General features: G+C 39.8%; 1 protein-coding gene across 2 annotated transcripts in view; it reads right to left on the bottom strand.

Annotated features, from left to right (window-relative positions):
* The window catches only part of TRIM9 (tripartite motif containing 9), a 112,254-nt gene that overhangs the window by 65,640 nt on the left and 25,820 nt on the right, over nt 1-20,794 (bottom strand). The gene's annotated exons all lie outside the window — the stretch shown is intronic.

The raw sequence follows: 20,794 nt of genomic DNA on the forward strand, positions 1-20,794 counted from the left end.
TTTTGTAAGCAGATCGCCAGGCCTGCCTTCTGAGGTGTCTCTGGGTGGATCTGAACCACCACCAACCTTTGGCTAGTAGTTGAGCGCTTAACTGTTTGAACTATCCAGGGACTCCTAGAAAGTCCTTAGATGGTGCAAATGGTTTGTGCTCAACTTTAATCTAAAGGCTGGTGGTTCAAGCCCACCCAGCAGTAGAAGAAAAGGACCACAGATACAAGAGAATGAAATGTTGACCACTCCGGCACCATCTTCACAGTTGTTGGTATGTTCTTGTCCATCATTGTAGCCACTGTGTATTCTGAGTAACTTCCAGCATTGTATCAGACAATATTCTGTTGTGATACACTGGGTTTTCTTTGGTTAATTTTTAGAAGTTGGTTGCCAGGCCTTTCTTCCTATCCTGTCTTAGTCTGGAAGCCCCACTAAAACCTGTCCACCACGAGTGGCCCTGCTGGTGTTTGAAATACCAGTAGCATAGCTTCCAGAATCATAGCAACATGCAAGCCACCCCAGAATGACAAACTGACAAACAGTTGATAATGTGAGAATGCTGAATACATAACTATACTAAATTCTCAATTCTTTTGCATTGCAGAGGTTTTCAGGGTTGAACTGATTATGTAGCAGATTACAGAAAAATCATTGCATGGACAATCTCTGCCTTATGAATGTGTAGCTGTGCTTTATATAGAGGCCATGCTGAATACAAGGCAGCTCTGTCCCCGAAGGCTAGTCCTAAGAATTCTTATCTTACGACCTCACAGATGGGAGCCATATTCAATATGACAGTCTAGAAAGACAGCCAACAACCCTGTTCCCCAGTAAGCATAATATCAGAATGTTAACTAAGCCTTCCTTCGTACCTTCAGCACTGTTAAGGAAGTTCATGCATTTGTCTGCCTGTTCATCCATCAGTCCTTCTGTTGAGGGTGTCCATGAGAAAGTCATTGGTTAGTTATTAGGAACACAAAGACAAACATGACCCAGACTGTGCCCTCAGGAAGTTTGTGATCCAGAGAAGGGGTAGGCATGTAACCAAATAAACCCAAAAAAGTGTTATAGTGCTGTGTGATAGGTGTGTGTACAGGCAAGCACAGAGTCATCAACCAGTTCTACTCGACAGTTTTCTCTGTAGAGTGGGTTAAGAGAGGCCTCAGAGAGGAGGGGAGTTCAAGTGTTGTAGCATTATTGTAGTTCTCTTAGAGGGAACACAGCAAACAGAAGTACCGAGGTATAAGATGGAGCTGCCTGGTTGGGGACTGAGAGCAGTTCAGCATGGCTGGAGTAAGAGGGGGTGATGGTTAAGATTGTGTGTCAACTTGGCTGGGCCATGATTCTCAGTGGTTTGGCAGTTGTATAATGTTTTGATCACTTCCCTGTTGAGATCTGATATGTGATCACCCCTGTGATGGGATCTGCTGTGAGTAGCTATTCAGGTGAAAGGGCGTTTCCTTGGGAATGTGGCCTGCATCAAATATAAACAGACATTCTGAAAAGGCCCAGGGGCTTTTTGCTAGTGCTGGATCCTGTAGCTAGCTCCTGTTCTTCTGATCTCCAGTTCTTGGGACTTGAGCTAGCAGCTTACCTGAGGTCTTGCCTGCTGATCTTGGGATTCATCCAACTGTGCAGCCTGTGAGCAAGAGCCCTGCTCTCTGACCTAATGATCTTGGGTTTGCCAGCCTCTGCTGCTACATGAATCAGGAGAAGCCTCTATCATGACCCATGGACTTGGGATGTTCTAGCCTCTACAATTGTGTGAGCCATTCCCTTGATATAAATCTCTGTGTGTGTGTGTGTATATATATATATATATGTTTATACGCTTTACTGGTCTTGCTTCTCTAGAGAACCCAGCCTAAGACAGGGGATGAGGAGACATGGATCCAGAGGTGTCTTGATGCTTTCTCTGTTTTCTGTATTAAGCACAGCCACTACTGATCAAGTCATTGCTAAATTTCTTAAATTAGCAAGCATAAGCGTTATGCTTGGTTTTATTCTGCTGACTTCCAGAAAAAGTCAGAACTATGTATCATCTCATTCCAAAACCAAACCCACTTCCATCAAGTCAATTCCAACTCATAACAACCCTGTAGGACAGAGTAGAACTGCCTCATAGTGTTTCCAAGGGTGAAATGTTTATGGAAGCAGACTGCCAGATCTGTCTCCAGTGGAGTGGCTGGTAGGTTAGAACTGCCAACATTTTGGTTAGCAGCTGACTGCTTTAACCACTGAGCCTCCAGGGCTTCGAATCATCTCATTAGCAGTAGCAATTTACCTTGTACCCAATGATATGAAAGGCAAGTATACCTTTAAAATTCATTAGGTAATTCTATTTATTGTGAATTTTTAATCCTTTGATAGATCATCATTAAGATAGTGCTCCAGTATTTCAAAAAGCCTCAGAGATTTTTGAGTTTGACATGAACGATCAATGAAGTGAAAAGCAAAGGGCTGGGTGAGATTCTGAATCTACAAATTAAAAGCCATTTCATCTCAGCCTTACCATTTTCATTAATATAGTTTAGTGTAAGTGCCATTATGGCTTTTTAAAAATTTTTTCATCAAGACTGAAACAATTATACCACATCACAGTGAGACTTGCAGTAATGCGAATACTTCTTAGCAGTTAGAATCTGTACATGCAATGAAGTCCCGCTCCTTCCTAATTTTCTCAGACACGTTTATTAAAGAGCTGCCACCGTTTGTCACAACAACTTGGGAATGGCCTTCAGAAAGAGTTACCATTTGTTTATTCACTCATTCATTCAGCAAATAAATATATTGAGCACCTACTCTGGGCTAGATGCTGTTCTGTGTGCTAGGATTAGGGTAGTGAACAGCATGAGTCCCTGCCCTCACAGAGCTCACATTCTATGGGAGACAAAGGCCTAATTGTGAGTTCCTCTGCTCTTGCCAAATATGGCCCCCACCCAGTGGGAAGGAATCCCCACTAGCTAGTCCCCCTATCAACAACACCAACTGCACTCCTCCCAGTCCTCAACCTAATGGGTTTTACCTACCTGCCAGCCTGTGAAATTATTCACACAAACCAATTACCTCTTCCCACATCTGTTACTACAAAGCCTGCCTCCCATAGCCCCTGTTGGTTCACTCTATTCCCGAGTGTATCTCCTGTGTGGCCCCACATGGCCTAAAGTGTCCTTCCCCAAACTGTAAGTATAAGTGACTAATAAACTGCTGTCAATCTCATCTGTCCAATATTCAGCCATCTTGTACTATTTAGGGAGGAGCGTCCTTCCTTCACCAACAGGGTGAATAGGAGGTGGTCATAGAACACTCAACACCCCTAAAAATTTTATATACCATGAAAATATATATGTGTATGTTTCCTCTTTCCTCTTTACCTCATCTCTTTCATTTTTGCTCTCTTTCAACTCTCTCGCTCTCATGCTGTTTCTCTCTCTCTTTGTTGCTTTCTTCCTTTCTCCCAGTTATTCTCCTTTCTCTCCTCCTTGGCCTGCCCAGGGTGCCTCAGAGGAGCTGGGATTATCTTAGCCAAAACCATCACTGGGGAGAAAGGAGTGGAGAGAAATTTGGGGTGGGGTGAGGGCAGGTAGGTCTTACCTGGCAGACCTCTCCTGCGGCACTGAGGTTGAGAGATGGGAGATTTTTTACACAAAACACCTAGGAAGTGTTACATGCACATAAATTGCTAGTGTGGGTGTAATTAGCTGAGGGTATAGTGCAAACAGCTAAATCATCCTAAACTAGGATTGTCAGTTAGGTATAAATGTGGGTTTCCACATTGAAACAAAACAATCCACACTTAAAATTTATTATATGATAAGCATCGCTGGTTCCATTAATATTCTTACTTAGCTTGGTATTAAATTAGTCCTTTCAACACGTATTTTTCCAAAATCATTAATGTGGTGAAAAAAGACCTATAATGTAGCACAAACTGCCAATTCCCAACACTTGAGGGGACGCCTTAAAATAACAAAAGAGCCAAGTCTAAGAACAAGATTAAGAATTACTTATTAGTTAACAATTCTTTAAAACCCTTTTCCTCCACTACTATGTGTCTGCTGAAATTCTTCTTCTCCTGGGGGTTAAATTACATCATCATCAGCTCCATCCCTTAGTTCTATTTCTTTCTGTCTATTGTCACTATTTCTATTCAATTCCTTACACATTTGATTTCAAATGGGAAAGAGACAGTAAATCTCATCTCCTGAAGCAGCACTATCAATTTGACATATCATTACTGTTCAATAAGATGAGTCCTTGATTTCAAAGTAGGGGTTTAAGGTAGGCACAGAGGTTGCCAAGATTCTATAACATTCAGTTTATCTGCTACCACTCTATACTCAGATTCTTGCCTAAGCAGATTCCCTTTTAGCCTCCAGTCTTGACACAGATGTTTATGGACATTGCTCATCATCACTAGGCATTGAGAGTTAGAGTTCAGTAGGTCACATCACCTTATTGGTGTACTATTAACAGCCCCACCTTATTACTGGCAGCTGATGGAGAAAACTCATAATTTTACTATCTTTACAGTTAAAAAAATTCACAAAAACTTGAAAAGAATCTTGAAAAATGCCTTGCAAAAAGCACTTTTATTTCACTTTTATGAAATGTTTTATTCATGAAAATAAGATGAGTTGTACTTAGGCCCACCCAATAGGCACTCTCACAGTATTTATCAGACCTGTAAGAGTCCCAGGATAAGTCAAGTTTTCAAACGCTCATTTCCTCCCAAGGTCTGGGGAAAACACTCTGCTTCTTCTGAGCGCTTTCTTTTAGTAGGAGGCAGGGTCTCTGATGGACGGGGAAGCCATGTTCAGTGTACACTGAGAATGGGGGACACTTCAGTTCAGATGAAGAAAAGTTCATTCAACAATCAATTTGAAAGGTCACACTTCACACCCTTTGAGAGTGTTTCAGACACATGAGCACAACTGTAAAATTGACAGATATTCTTATGGATGGGAGGGATTATAAATTATCACCCAAAGCTACAGACTAATTGACTATAAAGTTTAAAGGAAATATATTATGGGTAAGGGTAATACTACAAGGGTTCTGGGTCTTAAGATTTTTGTAAAGGAAGTTATAAATTTAATCCACTACCATTTCTAAAGATAGTTAAGTGGCTAACCTGAATTAAAAAAAAAAAATCTGTTATCTTAAAATTTGGTAATTAAAGTCCAGGACTATCACAGAATTAATCATTCTCTAGACATCATTTTGATATCTTTTTTTTTTTTTTTAAATACTTTATTTTGTTTTTGGAGAAAGTTTATACAGCAAATTAGGTGCTTATTTAACAATTTCTATACATATTACATAGAAGCCCTGATGGCTGAGTGGTTAAGAGCTGGGCTGCTAACCAAAAGATCAGGAGTCCAAACCCACCAGCCGCTCCTTGGAAACCCTATGGGGTGGTTTACAACAATGACAGCATATTTCAGGTATCCCCTAATTTTCGAAAGTTCACTTTACACCACTTCGCTTTTACAAAAAGACTGGCATTAGTACCCGTTTTCGCTAACTGAAAGAAATCTGTAGAGAATTTCTGAAAAGGCAAAAATTGGAACTAGCATTCAGTGTTTGTTTTGCTGCGAGCAATTAAAGATGCAGCTGGCAGTGAGAGTGGCGTCACCAATCAATCTCCTTCCCCTAGACCTACACTCAGCATCTCAGCGTTTACTATACGTTAGTGTTACTTTAGGTTTTATCTGTTATTTGGCCTAATTTAGTAGGTTATTTTTTGGATCTGGGAATGCTCAAAAAGCTTTCCCATATGAATTAATGGTATTACTTTTTACTTTATGCTGTTTTGGCTTACAGAAGGTTTCATAAGAATGCTCTACTTTCAGATAATGGGAAAAACCTGAATTCAGTGACATTGGTTACACTTTCCACAATGTGTCAGCATTCTCATTCTTTCCATTTTGGTTGTTCCCTTTTTATTAATCTAGCTTCCTTGGCCCTCTTACCTTCTCATCTTTGGTCGAGGGTAAATGTTGACGGTTAGGTCTCATTTAGATGATTGTTTAGAAGAGCAGAGTACTCACGTGTGATGCTATTTATTTTATGAGCCACCCTGTCTTTTGGCTGATAGGTGATTACTGGGTGTGGTTTGGGTTCCAAGCTTAAAGGCTATCCCTGGGCAATCGTCTCAGGGGTTCCTCTAGTCTCTACCAGTCTTGCATATCTGGCCTTTTTTAAAAACTTGAGTTGTGTTATACATTTTTCTCCCATTCTATCTGGGACCATCTATTGCGTCCCTAGTCATGTTGATATCATCATGAGAGGATGATTTATGACTTCCAAAGAAGAGAAAGTATTGGATATTATTTATGCTCATTTGGTTTATTACTTTGCAGTTATGATATTGTTATTTCATTGAATCTGGCAATGGAAAACGTAAGGAAAATATGAGTAATGACTAAAACTTATGTAGCACTTTCCAGGTGCAGATAATTTTTGAAGCCATTTACATTTATAAATTCATTTAATTCTTACAACAACTCTGAGACAGGTATTATTTCTGTCTCCCTCCCGCCCCCGATTTCACAATTAAGGAAATTGCAGCACATAGTTAAGTGAGAGGTGGAGTGAGGATTCTGACTTGCCCTTCTTCTCTACATGGTAGTACAGTCTCCATGTTCATCATACACAACCTCTTCTCATTAGAAGCTTCATTTTATAAACTATTGGGCAGGGCAGCTTGGCAGGACTAAGAAAAAGGCTATTTTCCTGTCAACCAGACATAATTAGGTGTGCTCATGCCTATGAATCATAGATCTTCTGCTAACGGGAACATTACCATATCACCTGAATTTTAGAAAAAGACCAACACTCTTTTCCCTCCATTTCCTCACTCTTCTCAGTCCCATCTCTCCCTATGCCCTGCCTAACTCATCCCTCTGTCCTGTTCTTAACCACAAACCTGATAGCCTTGTGGGCTTGATTTTTGTACCCAGTATACCCTTTCGCTTTATTTCGTCCTTCCCATCTTCCTCCTTTTTTTCCCTTCCTTGGTTTATCTCTTACCTGGCCTGCAGGATGATGGACCCAGCGGTAAGCCAATGCTTGGTTTGATAAATGCCTAAATGCATAGGCACTGAAAGATTAAACTGAGAATTATTTTAATTGTTTTGTTTTTGCATTTTTAGATTAATTAGAGCCACTGGTGGAAAAGAAAAAATGAAAATCAGGCAAAGGAGGCAAAATTACCATTTCAAAAGAAGAGATCAAAGTTAAAAGTGATCTTTGGGGGAAAATCAGTTTGAGTTTGTGGCTGTATTTTCTTTTACTTAGTTGCAGTCCTAAAGCACTGTGTCTGAACTGAAATGTTAAAAATAGAGTCATCTTTTACACTGAAGTTTTCTAAAATTAATTTATAGCAAATCCTTGTGAAAATTAAAAAAAATCATACTTTTTATCTAATTGGGAGTAATTTTCAGCATCATGCATATAGTTTTGTTTACAGTACACTGACAAAGATGAGAGGGCAAGGAGAGGCAGGGAAGCTAGATTAATGGAAACAGAACAAACAGAATGGAAATTATGAGAATGTTGACATGTTGCAAAAATTGTAACCAATGTCATGGAACAAGTTGTACAAAAATTGTCAAATGGGAACCTAATTTGCTGTGTAAACTTTCACCAAAAATACAATAAACTATTATCAAAAAAAATAAAGTACATTTAAGTTGAAAGAGGTTATATTAAAATGAATAAGATCCTCTTCTGTTGTAGGAAACTTTTTTTTGAATTCTTTATTTTAAAATAAGTTATTAAGAGAATTTTCAATTGATAGGGTTAAATAAAAGGGCAGTATCATGACCTTAGGAGCCTTGGTGGCACAGTGGTCAAGAGCTCAGCTGCCAACGAAAAGGTTGGCAGTTTGAATCCACCAGCCCCTCCCTGGAAACCCTATGGGGCAGTTCTGCTTAGCCTTACAGGGTCACTATGAGTCAGAATCGACTCGATGTTAACAGGTTTTGTCATGAACTTACATTTTATATATTCTGCCTTAGTTTACGTAAGCTTAGAGAGGAAATTACATTCAAGATAGTATTATGTCATGTTATCAGGAGGGATCAGTCCCTGGAGTAAGACATCATACTTGGTAAAGTAGAAGGTCAGTGAAAAAGAGGAAGACCTTGACGAGATGGATTGACACACCGGCTGCAACAATGGGCTCCAGGATAGCAGCAATTGTAAGGAGGGTGCAGAACTGTGCAGTGTTTCATTCTGTTGTGCATAGGGTGGCTATGAGCTGGCTGACAACGGTTTTTGGTTTTTTTTGGGGGGGGGTTATAGTAATATGTAATAATAGCTACATGTTGCACATACTTTTTTCATTTTATTTCTTTAGAAATGTTGTCATGAGGCTCCAAAGAAAGGAGAGAATTTTCAGAGCCTAATTAGCCTTTTAAGGATGTCTGTCATTGGATTTAGGGTCCACGCTACATCCTGAATGATATCACTTTGAGATCCTATCAAGGATCCTTTCTCCAAATAAGGTTATATTCACAGGTTCTAGTTTTTTTAGGTTAGGACTTGACACATCTTTTAGGGGCCACTAATCAACCCATGGAGCCTGGTGGCGCAGTGATTAAGCAGTGGTTAAGTGTTCGACTGCTAACCAAAAGGTTGGCAGTTCGAATCCACCAGCCTATGAGGCAGTTCTACTCTGTCCTATAGGGTTGCTTTGAGTCGGAATCAACTCAACAGCAATGAATTTAGTTTTTGTTTTGGTATTCAACCCATGGAGCCCTGTGGCACAATGGTTAAGAGCTCAGCTGCTAACCAAAAGGTTGGCAGTTTGAATCCACCAGGCACTCCTTAGAAACCCTATAAGGCAGTTCTACTCTGTCCTATAGGGACACTATGAGTTGGTTTGTTTGGTTTGGGTTTATTCAACCCATAGTCCCTGGGTGGTGCAAACAGTTAATGTACTTGGCTGCTACCTGAAAGGTTGGAGGTTTAAGTCCACCCAGAGGTGCCTCGAAAGAAAAGCCTGATGAACTACTTCCAAAAATCAGCCATTGAAAACGTTATGGAGCACAGCTCTACTCTGACACACATGGAGTCACCTTGAGTCAGAGTTGATTGGATGGCAACTGGTAAAATTTAACTCATTACAGATGGACTTTGTTATGTTTATTTTGATTAAAAGAACAAACCAATCCATACAACATGGGGCTATAAAACAATGGATAGCTGTCTGTCATACTCCAAATGCCTAGTCTTTATGGTGTCTGTGTGTTATACAATATGTTTTTTTTTCCTTCACGATCTAAAACAGAGCAACATTCTTCAAGTTAGTCATCCTGAGAGCCTATATGTTTATTTTAATGAGGCTGCCATTACTCAGAGTATGTGTTGGTTCCTCTTGGGAGATGTTTTCAGAGCAGACAGCCCAGAGTGTGAAAGCCTTCAGTGGTAGCAACTTTACATTCACTGAGAGTAGGCTTAGCATTCTGAAGAAGCCAAAGGCATTGGGGACATTGCTGGTGAGTATGGTGGATGATCTGATTTGGTAGTTCTAAAAGCCAGATGTGACTATAATAAAGTTGATTTTCTTTGTGGCTTATTATAAACCCTGAAGACAATCCCCAAAACAGAATATGACGTGTTTTTCTTAAAAAATAGCTTTATTTGATTTTTATCTAATAAATAATGAATACAGAGAAAATTTAGAGAATCCTAAAAAGCTTAATAATACAGTCCTCCTCCATAGTGGCTAGTCCTCGAGTTTGGATGTATCAACTCAGATATGCATGTCAGAAAACCCACCTCACTGCTCACACTCCATGTCTCTGATGTTTAGTTCACCTATATTTATTATAGATGTGGAAAAGTAAAACTTTACAGTGGGACAAAAATTATGCTTGTGGGGTAACAATCCTTCATTCAGCTAAAAAAATTCCAATATTCCAGAGGTATTAAAACCTCTCTAACCAGACCAAAATTTAGTTTATAATAAGTGAATCGTTATCTTGTGAAGGAATTAAAAATATTGTCATTTATCTTGTTTTAAAATAAAAAAAAAATCAAATTCATTGTGCTAACCCTGGGTCCAGCACATAAGACACTAATCATATGCAAATATGCAGATTGCAACTGTGCTACCTAAACCCAAAGCCGAATTTCTAAAAACAAAACAAAATAAAGCAAATTTCTTATGAAAGAATCTCCAATGCTATAATCATGATCCCAGACCTCATAACTCACACGTAAAACCTTGACATTCAACAAATGAGTCCAACATATTTTCGGCAGTTTGAAAATGTCACCTCATGTGTGCAGAGCCAGTTAGTTATCTGTCAGAGAGTACAGCTCTCTGAATACAGAATAGATGAGCCCAGGTGGCTGGTTTAGATCATCAGCTCAGCAAACCACCAAAGTACACTATTGTTTTGCTATTCTAATGCCCTTATTCTTCCCCCTAGTTTCACGATTCCAGGATCTTAATTGTAGCTGGTCTAAATTCTTGATTTTTCCGTCAAATATTTTTTTCTTTTTATGTCTCTGTTTCCGCTACTGCTGCTCTCTTGCCATACATAATACAATTTGCTGAAGCCTTTGCCTTACCTTCAAATCAAAGGTCGGTGTTTTCAGCTTCTGGGATTAAGATGCAAATATTTATTTTGTTACAGTGAAATAGAGATTTAAGGCAATATCTTGTATCTGTTAGTATTCATCAAACTTGGCTTAGCTTCTGCCCATCAGATAAAAGAATGAAAAAATGTACCTGTCTTCCATTCATTAACAGACTCATTCGGACCTTCTCCTTTTCTGAGTGTTTGTTGATGGTGTTCTTTGGGTAGCCAGCCTACAGGGCCTCAACATATTATGTCTGTACAGCCACTAATGCTGTGCTCTAAGCCTCACAATTCTTATTCTGATCACCCTAAAGCCTACCACCTTTTCGTGAAAATTCTGCCCACATTTTCAACGTGAAGCAAATTACTTGGGTGTCCATGACAGAGAATGGCTGAGCTCATGAGTTGCTCTATTACTGCTATTAGCCTGATTATTAGTTTTCCTGTTTTTACCGATTTAAAATGTGGTCGCTGTCTTCTAAAATCATCCAACGTAACTTACAGGTATTCCCTTCAGTTGTCTTCAAGAAGTTTGTAATAGAAGTAACACTACTTCCTCTTACAGGGGAGGGGATTTGTTTTTTGGAAGTCATCATAATATTAAAACTTGAGTTTCCTCTATTTTATGGTAATATTTTATCTGCTAAAGGAAGTACACTAAATTTAAAATACTGTCTTGCTATATTTGAATTTTTTTCCTAATTTTTTTCATCTTTAAAATTTGCTTACCATCTGTCATAGGTTGAATTATGTTCCCTCAAAAATGTATGTATCAATTGGGCGGGGCCATGGTTCCCAGTATCCTGTGATTTTCCTACACGTGGTAAATCCTGCCTCTATGATGTTAATGAGGGAGGATGGGCAGCAGTTGTGTTAGTGAGGAAGGACTCAACCTACAGCATTGGATTGTGTCTTGAGGCAATCTCTTGAGATATAAAAGACAGAAGCAAGCAGAGAGACAGGGGGACCTCATACCACCAAGAAAGCAGTGCTGGGAGCAGAGAGCCTCCTTTAGACCTGGAGTCCCTGTGCTGAGAAACTCCTAGACCGGGAGAAGATTGATGAGAAGGCTGCCGACAGAGAAAGCCTTCCCCTGGAACTGACACCCTGAATTTGGACTTTTAGCCTACTTTACTGTGAGAAAATAAACTTCTCATTGTTCAAGCCATCTACTTGTGGTATTTCTGTTATAGCAGCACTAGGTGAGTAAAACACAATCTATTCATTTATGAACCAAACCAAATATGACATACATAGAAATAGCAATGTACATCAGAAATTTTAGAAGATATAAAATCATGCTTTATATTCTTCTCTATTTTTGTTGTAAACTCAAAATCATAGTCTTTTAATCTGAATTTATTCATCTTTCTTTTTTTGCAATGTGGCACAGTGGTTAAGAGCTGTGCTAATAACTAAAATGTTGGCAGTTTGAATCCATGAGCTGCTCCTTAGAAACCTTATGGGGCAGTTCTACTCTGTCCTATAGGGTCACTATGAGTTGGAATCGAGTTAATGGCAATGGGTTTGTTAAGCAATGTAGTATATTGACTGGAAAAACAGGCCAAACTTACAAAATCTTTGTTTTTTTTTTTTGACACTAACACAGTTGTACTAGGCTAAGCCATCTCTCTGGAACTCAAGTAAGAAATAGGAGGTAAATGAAAAAGATGACTGCAGAACCAAGCTGATATTATGAAATTTATCCACCAAAGACCATGTAATTTACTCATAGGAGATCTTTGGGCCCTGATTCCAAGCCAATTTACTCTGATTTTAAATTAAACTCTAACAACCTTGATTATTTAGTTTCTAAGACTATACCTGATAAAATTAGTGCTTCTATCTCAGATTACAGCAAGAAGCAACAGCTGAAAGCCTGCCTATCAGTTAAGTACCCAAACCAAACCCACTGCCATGGGGTTGATTCCTCCTCACAGTAGCCCTATAGGACAGAGCAGAACTACTCCATAGGTTGTCCAAGGTTGTAATCTTTATAGAGGAGCTCTGGTGGCACAGTGGTTAAGAGCTTGGCTGCTAACCAAAAGTCAGGAGTTCGAATCCACCAGCTGCTCTGTGGAAACCCTGTGGGGCAGTTCTACTCGGTCCTTCAGGGTTGCTATGAGTCAGAACCGACTTGGCAGCACATAACAACAGTCTTTACAGAAGCAGACTGCTGCATCTTTCTCCCGTGGAGTGGCTGGTGGGTTGGAACCACAGACCTCTCAGTTAGCAGCCAAGTACTTTAACCACTGTGCCACCAGGACTCCTTCAGTAAGTATCCATAAAAAATCAAACCTATTGCTGTCAGGTCGCTTCTGACTTATACCAACACTATAGGACAGAGTAGAACCACCCACAGGGTTTCTAAGGAGCAGCTGGTGGATTTGAACTGCCAACCTTTTGGTTAGCAGTCGTGCTCTTAACCACTGCACCAACAGGGCTCCTTAGTGAGTGCAATAGACTGAAAAACAAGTGGAAAATTGAAGGAAAGACGCACGATAATTTAGGGGACCAGGCTAGGACGACTCAACCTGTCACAGTAGGCCTGAAGGTGTCCCTGCATTACAGCACCACACAGTCAAGCACTGGGACTCAGAACAAAACTGGAGTCCAGTCCAGACAGAACCACTTAATTACCTGAGTGCATTTGGGCTAGCCACTCAGGTGGGGTGAACCTTCTACCTATATAGTGGGAAGAGTTATTTCCGTCTTGCCTGTCTATCAGTGTAAGTGGTTGGGAAGACCACATGAGATCACATATGGTTTGATTTATGGTTAATGATTCAGCTGCATGTGAATTCTCGCCATCCAGAACAAAGACTGCATTTTTTGGACTCTCTTGCTGGGTGTGGCTCTGTCACTAACTACTGGTCAGTGGGATGTGAGGAGAAGTGATAGGTGCATCTTCCTGGACGTTCCCTCCCTTTCTCTTTGTCTTTTGTGGTAACAACGATGCAGGCATGCTGGTGAGACATTAGGACCATGAGGATGATGGCAGCAAGATGGTAGGTATCTAGACCCCTGATGACTGCTTCAACAGAAGACATAAACTGAGCTCAGACTTTTACACAGAGGAAATAAATTTCGATCTTGCTTAAGCCCCTTTAATTCAGTGGCATGTGGTGTCTCTATATCAAATTCAGAACGACAAATCCCCTGAAGATTCTGGAAGGAGTTTGTTATGAGATGCCTGAAGAAAACGATGTTTTTGATTCTTGAGCTGAAATGGGTTATATTCTTAGCTCTCCACATGCAAGTAAGAATTCTCATTTGATGTTTTGCTTTTAGCTTCAGAGATTGTAGTAGGAAGCAAGAATCTGGTGCCATTGGGGCTGACTACACAGTCCTCCAAGTTCTCTAGGGTAGGTTAGCAAAGGTCTGTAAAGAAAGAATTGGTGAAATGGAGAATTAGTCTGCCACACCCAGGTCTCAACATCAGCTCTCCCTCATAATGGTCCTAGGAAATCAGCTCTTTCCTCCAAGGAGGGAAATAGTAGCACACAGAAGAGCACAAAACAGAGAAAGGGCAGAGAATTTTCATTTCCCTGAAATACCACTTGCCCAACTTTGCCTCATGTTGCTATAGCTACCATATGACTTTTGAATTAATTTCCACAATTCTACAGAAACAGCAGTTATGGAAGCTGATAAGCACAGTATTTACCCAGGTGCCTTTGTTAATAATAAGAAATGCAGGCCATCTGTTAAAAATACACATGATGGGGTAACGTTTTCTTTCAATTTTTAATTTTTTCTATTTTTTCACCAATATTCAAATTGGAGGCATAGAATCAGAGGCAAAGGAGAGAATGGGGGAAAATGCTGTCCTTTTCTTTCTACTAGGGCTTTGGATGTCTATTCCTAGAACAGTGGTTACCAGTAAGACCTTAAAACTATTTCTGAATAATGCATTAAATGAGAGATGGAGTAAATTCTGCAAAAGAAATAGTTTGTCCCAATTTTAAGATTTTTATAGGTCTTTCATTCCAAAGGAGGAGCCCGGGTGGCACAATGGTTAAAGCACTAGGCTACTAACTGAAATGTCGACAGTTCAAACCCACCAGCTGCTCTATGGGAGATATGGCAGCCTACTTCTGTAAAGATTACAGCCTTGGAAACTGTATGGTTCTAGTCCTATAGGGTTGCTATGAGTTGGAACAGACTCGATGGCGATGCATTTTTTCATTCCAAAAGTCATCCAACCAGAACACACAGATGAATTACCTCCTACCTGGAACACTTCAGAATTTGTAATGACTTTTCCGTTTTCCCTTGTACAAATCAAACTGTACTCAGCTGGCAGGATAATCTTTTTAGAAACAGTATTTTTATCATATAATTTCCCTGTTCAAAAGTTTAAATGTCTGTTTTTTTTTTAAAAATTAGGTCATGTCTTATTCCCTTACAGGGTCATCCCTTACCCCTATAGGGTTGCTATAAGTTGGAATCGACTAGATGACAATGGGTTTGGTTTTTGTTTTTTTTTCCTTACTCAACATTTAGCCAGCATTCAGAGCCCAATGTCAGTCCATCTTGTTACAATCGAGCCAACGTCTTTACTCCTGACACACTCTCCCAGGACCATTTAGGTCAGTATCCAAACATCCTCCGCACATATCATAGTTTTCTTATTTTTACAGAATCATGCAGTATGTATTCCTTTGTGTTGGCTACTTTCACTCAACATGATACTTTTTTAAAAAAAAATTTTTTTATTGTGCTTTAAGTGAAAGTTTACAAATCAAGTCAGTCTCTCATACAAAAATTTATATACACCTTGTATATCCTCCTGTATATACTCCTAGTTGCTCTCCCCCAAATGAGATAGCACACTCCTCTCCACTCTCCATTTTCATGTCCATTCGGCCAGCCTCTGACCCGCTCTGCCCTCAAAGAACCCGTCTATCTAGAAAATTTCATTACATATAAATCAGTAACAAAGGCATAACCCAATGAAAATGGGCATAAAGCTTGAAAAGATCTTTCACAAAAGCAAACATATTAATGGCTAAAAAAACACATGAAAAATTCTCAACATCATTAGTCATCTGGTAAATGAAAATCAAAGCCATAAGAAGACAGCATTTCATACTCACTACATTGGCTAAAACTAAAAATATTAATCACACCAAATGTTGGAGAGGATTTTCAGGAGCTAGAACTCTTACACATGGCTATGAAAGTTTAAAATAATGCAACCATTTTAGAGAGCTATTTGGTTGTTTATTATAAAACAAAATATAGGGTAATGATCCAGCAATTCTACCCACAGTTATTTACCAAGAGAAAACATATGTCAACAAAAGAATTTGTGCTAGAAAATTTATTCATAATAGCTCCAAACTGAAAAGAATTTAAACACTCAACAGCAGAAGAATGCCCAAATAAATTACGGTATATTCATAAAGTGAAGTACTAGTCAGCAATAAAAAGAAAGAACTATCAATACATGGAACAACATGCATGCCTGAATATCGAAAGCATTATGCTAAGTGAAAGAAGCCCAAAACAGAAGTATGTGATTTCCATTCAAATGGAATTTGAGAGCAGACAAAACTAATATAATGGGGTAGAAATAATGGAGTTGCCTGTGAGTGGTGAGGACTGTTGTTATTGTTGTTAGTTGCCCTTGAGTCGGCTCTGACTAATGGCAACCTCATGTATAAAGAATGAAACATTGCCCAGTCCTGTGCCATCTTCATGATCATTGGTATGCTTGAATGTATTTATCCATAAGGTTTTCATTGGCTGATTTTTGGAATTAAGATTGCCAGGTCTTTCTCCCTCATCTATGTTATTCTGGGAGCTTGGCTGAAACCTGTTCAGCACCTTAGCAACCCACAAGCCTCCACTGACAGACAGGCAGTGGCTGTGTATGAGGTGTACTGGCTGGGGATTAAACCTGGGTCTCCCACATGGAAGCAAAAATTCTGCAGCTGAACCACTAATGCCCCAAGTACAGCTGTCTGGGTAATATCTTACTTATCTAGTGCTGCTATAACAGAAATGCCACAAGTGGATGGCTTTAACAAAGAGAAATTTATTCTCACATAGTCCAGTAGGTTAGAAGTCCAAATTCAGGGCGCCAGCTCCAGAGGAAGGATTTCTCTATCCGCTCTGGGGGAAGGTCCTTGTCATCAATCTTCTCCTGGTGGAGGAGATTCTCAGAGCAGGGACCCCAGGTCCAAATGTTCCTGGTGCTTCTTTCTTGATGGTATGAGGTCCCCATGTCTCTCTGTTCACTTCTCTCTTTTATATCTCAAAAGAGATTGATTTAAAACACAATCTAACCTTGTAGATTGAGCCCTGCCTTATTAACATAACTACTGCTAATGCCACCTCATTAACATCATAGAGGTAGAATTTACAACACATAGGAAAATCACACCAGGTAGTAAAATGGTGGACAATCAGACAATACTGGGAATCACAGACTTGGCAATTTGATACACACTTTGAGGGGACACGATTCAATTCATAACGGAATAATGATGTGTCATCTTCAGCCACAGTCTAGCCATGTAGAACATAAAGTCAAGGCTCTGTTTTTGAAAAATGACAGGGAAAAACAAAGAACACTGTGCTAAGTGGGGGTGATAATGACAGGAAATTTTGCCCTTCCTCTGCAAAAGAACTCTTTAAAGTGTTAAAAAGCAAGAATGTCACTTAAAGACTAAGATGCACCTGACCCAAGCCATGGTGTTTTCAATCGCCTCATATGCATGTGAAAGCTGGGAAATGAATAAGGAAGACAAAAGAAGAACTGACCCATTTGAATTATGGTGTTGGCGAAGAATACTGAATATACCATGGACCGCCAAAAGAATGAGCAAATCTGTCTCGGAAGAAGTACAGCCAGAATGCTCCTTACAAGCAAGAACGGTGAGACTTTGTCTCACATAATTTGAACATGTTATCCGGAGTGACCAGTCCCTGCAGAGGACATCATGTTTGTAGAGGATCAGCAAGCAAAAGGAAGATTCTCAACGAGATGGACTGACACAGTGGCTGCAACAATGGGTTCAACCATATCAATGATTGTGAAGACGGCAACAGGACTGGGCAGTGTTTCATTCTGTTGCACATGGGGTCACTATGAGTTGGAACCGACTCGATGGCACCTAACAACAACAACAACAACTGACACGTGTAGACGGTCTAACTGCTGAATTGGGATAGAAAGTTAGAGTTAATCCTGTAATTTTAACACAAAAACTGCTTGTAGAAACCTGGAGCTGGAATTCTCTCTCTGGACATGCTATTCTAAGAAAGCATTCAAGTAAGTGGCGGCTACATTGCCCTGGCAGGGAAAACAGTTTGATTAAATAATAATTAATTCAGTTTAGCAGGCCTATGATAAGCAGCTGTGCCTTCCAGAACAATACAGAGTTCTACCTGACATTTACACATTTGTTACAACATTCTGAAATGTTCCAGTAAATTTATTAAAGTGGAGGCTATAAAACTTTGAATCTTTATTTATTTTCCCAAGCCTTCATACCTGGAGTCAATACAGGACCTGCACCATCAATTTCTCCAGCACTTTTGGATCATTTTTTTGGCACACAAGCAGGTCTGAATATCACTCTTCCTAAAAAAAAAAATTAAAAGAAAAAAAGAAAGCAACTTCTCACTATATCTCCTCTAGGTACTGTCCCATTTCTTTGTTCTTCACAGCAAAACTCCCTGAAAGGTCTGCCTAAACTCAATTTCCATTTTTCAAATTCCATTCTCTCCTCAACCTATTCCCACTGGACTTTTGGTTCCCGTTACTCCACTGACCACTATTGTCAGGTTCTCATTTATCTCCATTTTGGCAAACCCCGTGGTCGGTTTTTTGTCTTCATCTTACACAACGTCTCAGCGGCCTTCGGCACAGAGAACCATTCTTTTCTTAAAACTCCTTCTTTGCTAGGTTCTGGAGCACCACCTTCTGATTTTTCTTCTGTATCACTGGCTGTTCCTTCTGAGCATCTTTCCTGATTTCCCCACTTGCCCCAACTTCTACCAAAAACCAGTTGCTGTCGAGTAGATTCTGATTCATGGTGACCTCATGTGTGTCAGAGTAGAACTGTGCTCTACAGGGTTTTCACTGGCTGATTTTTGAAAGTAGGTCACCATACCTTTCTTCCTGAGGCACCTCCGGGAGGGCTTGACCCTCCAACCTTTCGGTTAGCAGGTAAGCTCATCAGTCTTTTGTACTGCCCCGGGACTCCTCAACCTCTACACTCTGTACCTAAGGTTCTCATCTAGGCCCATGGGTTTAAATCCTGTTTATAAGCCAGTGACTCTCAAATTTACTCCCCAAATCTAGTTTTCCTGAGCTCCTGACCAGGGTATTCGCTTGTATACTGTACACCTTCACGTGTATGTCTAATGAGCACCACAAATCTGACACAGACAAAAAAAGAACTATGAATTCCCTCACCTGCTATCCCACTAAACCTGCTCCTTCTCCAATATTCTCTATCTTAATAAATAGCACCATCATTTAGTCACTTACTGAGACCCTTTCCTAGTAGTCATCCTTGACTCTTCTCTCTTTTGCACCCTAAATATATTCTAAATCTAACCATTTATCATCATCCCTGCTTCTAAAACCTGGATCCAAGGCTGAAAACCCTCCTGCTGAAGACCTGCCTGTGGATTACTACTGCAATTAAAATAACATTCAAACCACTTACCATAACCTACAGGATCAGGTCCCTAACCTATCGCTCTGACCTTATCTCTTAATTACTGTCCTACTTGTTCACTTTGCTACATTCCACCGGGCTTATTTCTGTCCTTTTCACTCCTGTGCTCTTTCCTCTGGGTGGTTCGTCTTCTCTCCAGATCTTTATATGATTGCTCCTTTACATCATTGTTTAGGTCTCAGCTCAGTGTTCCTTCTTAGAGAGGCTTTCCTTGACTACCAGGGACCAAGGAACTTCCATATCCATTGCCTCCTTCCAGTCATTCTCCATCCCATGCCACTAATTTACTTATGGCACCTGCCGTTACCTGAAAATCTATTATCTGATTTTCTGTTATGTCTGTGTCTCCCACCAGAATAGAAACACCATGACAGCAGAGATATAGTCTTGTTTATTACTGTATCTCAAGTTCCTAAAAGTTCCTGACACGTGGTAAGTGTTCAATTAACACTTGGTGAATATATGAATAAACGAGCTTATAAGTTTGAGTGGTTCATGAACTTTAGCATACATCAAAATCACCTGGAAGGCTTGTTAAAACACAGATTGCTGGGCTCCATCCCCAAAATTTCTGATACATAGATCGGGGTGGAACCCAATAATTTGCATTTTTTATCAAGTTCCCAGACCAAACCTTGAGGACCACTGAATTAGTATTACTGAGTGCCAACTATCTTCTTAGCTTTATGCTAGGCCCACAGGGTTCTGGACCCCAATAAGTGCACACTCCAGTTAGAAAAATAACTTATATGTGTGTGCAATAGAAAAATTCAGTGTATGTAAAGTGTCAAATAGGCAGCACAGACTATAAGATCTATAAAATCTTACAAAAAGAAGGTCCAATAATAATATTATATGACAGTTTATTGAGTGCTTCCTGTGTGCCTGCAATGTGCCAAGTACTTTATATGGATTATATCAGTTCATCCTTACAATAACCTGGCGTATAGTATTATTATCTCCATATTATAGATGGCAAAAATGAGGCTCAGAAAGGTTTAAGGAGAAAGAGGTAACTTCAGTTTGTGTATCTTGGTGTCCAAGCTCTTAGCCAGACACTATTCTACCACCCTGAGTTGAGAATGATGGGAAAGATGGAAAGTTGGTTAGGAATTAAAATAGGATAGATGGTGGGGTGAGCCTGGGTTGCAGAGCCAAGATTTAAATAAATCCAAGATACCTGCCACTCCACAGCACCCATTTGTTCTGTTGCTACGCTGCCTCTCCTGATAAGCTCCCACAGAAGCTGTTAGATGCTTAGCAACATTTCTGCTAAAGAGAACATCAACTAACATTTTTGAGTGAGGGCTGAGGTGGGGATAGGGTTAACGACATGATAGAAAATATTGTCAACTTGACAGTGAATGGCTAATAGAATATAGAAAGTGAAGACTAGTGCAGGGTATCTAGTTAGGAGGCCATTTCAATAGTCTAGATGAAAGAACATGATGGACTGAGGTAAAGGTTTTAGAAAGAATAAAAGAAGCGTTGTTTGTGAGAAATGAT

The sequence above is a fragment of the Loxodonta africana genome, chromosome 10 (assembly GCF_030014295.1).
Source record: "Loxodonta africana isolate mLoxAfr1 chromosome 10, mLoxAfr1.hap2, whole genome shotgun sequence".
NCBI lineage: Eukaryota > Metazoa > Chordata > Mammalia > Proboscidea > Elephantidae > Loxodonta > Loxodonta africana.